Below are 1,202 nucleotides of genomic sequence, written 5' to 3' on the forward strand. Positions count from 1 at the left end.
ATGGGGTCTATTTTCACTGCTACGCTGACGACACTCTGGTCTACATCTCCACCAAACCCACTGCTGCCATCCCCCCCATGCACCTCCCTCATCACGTACCTGGAAGAGATCCGGAGCTGGTTGAGCAGGAACTTCCTGAAACTCAATGGAAACAAGACCGAGGCCCTGCTCATCGGCTCCAAATCCATCCTCACCAAATCACAACACACCCCAGCTCCTCTCATAATCATCGATGGATTCCCAGTACCCTTCTCCTCCAAAGTCAAGAGCCTCGGCGTCATCCTGGACAACACCCTCTCATTCGCACCCCATATTCACAACATCACCCGGACTGCATTCTTCCACCTCCGCAACATCGCCAGACTCCGCCCATCACTGACCATAGACTACTGCAACGCCCTCTTCACCGGACTCCCCACCAAACTCATCAACAGACTGCAGATCATTCAGAACTCAGCCGCCCGGATCATCACCCGCACCAAATCATCTGACCACATCACCCCTGTCCTCATTCAACTTCACTGGCTCCCAGTACACTACCGCATCCAATACAAAACCCTACTCCTCGCCTACAAAGCTCTCCACAACATAGCCCCCAGTTACCTCTGCGACCTCCTCCAAGAATACACTCCCTCCCGCTCCCTCCGCTCAACCTCTGCTGGACTACTATGTATCCCCACATCACGACTCACTACAATGGGTGCCCGGTCATTCAGCTGTTCAGCACCCAGGCTCTGGAACTCCCTCCCCCCACACATAAAACAGTCAGACACCATTACAACCTTCAACTCAAAACTCACCTGTTCAAACTCGCACACAATGTCTGACTGACCCCTGTCTTGATTGTTTGTTTGTTTTGTTTTGTTTTGTTTTGTTTTTATTGTTTTTCAACAATGTCTTGTTTTTAACGATTTATGATGATTTTATGCTCGGTAAGGTGACCTTGGGTGCCATGAAAGACGCCTCTAATTTAAATGTATTATTATTATTACTTTATTAGGGAAATTAAAATATTTCAAAATTTGGAATCATGGAATTTGCCGTGAGGGTCGATGTAATCTCCTTAAAAGACTGGGATCTCTCTGAAGGGGTGTGATCAAACGCCCCGCGACGTTCGAGGCCGCCCCTTTCGCGCTTTTCAATACTGCCACACATTCACACATTCATGCACACATTCCACACCGACGGCGGATTCAGCACCT

Source organism: Gadus chalcogrammus, chromosome 16, assembly GCF_026213295.1.
Source record: "Gadus chalcogrammus isolate NIFS_2021 chromosome 16, NIFS_Gcha_1.0, whole genome shotgun sequence".
In the NCBI taxonomy this organism is placed as follows: domain Eukaryota; kingdom Metazoa; phylum Chordata; class Actinopteri; order Gadiformes; family Gadidae; genus Gadus; species Gadus chalcogrammus.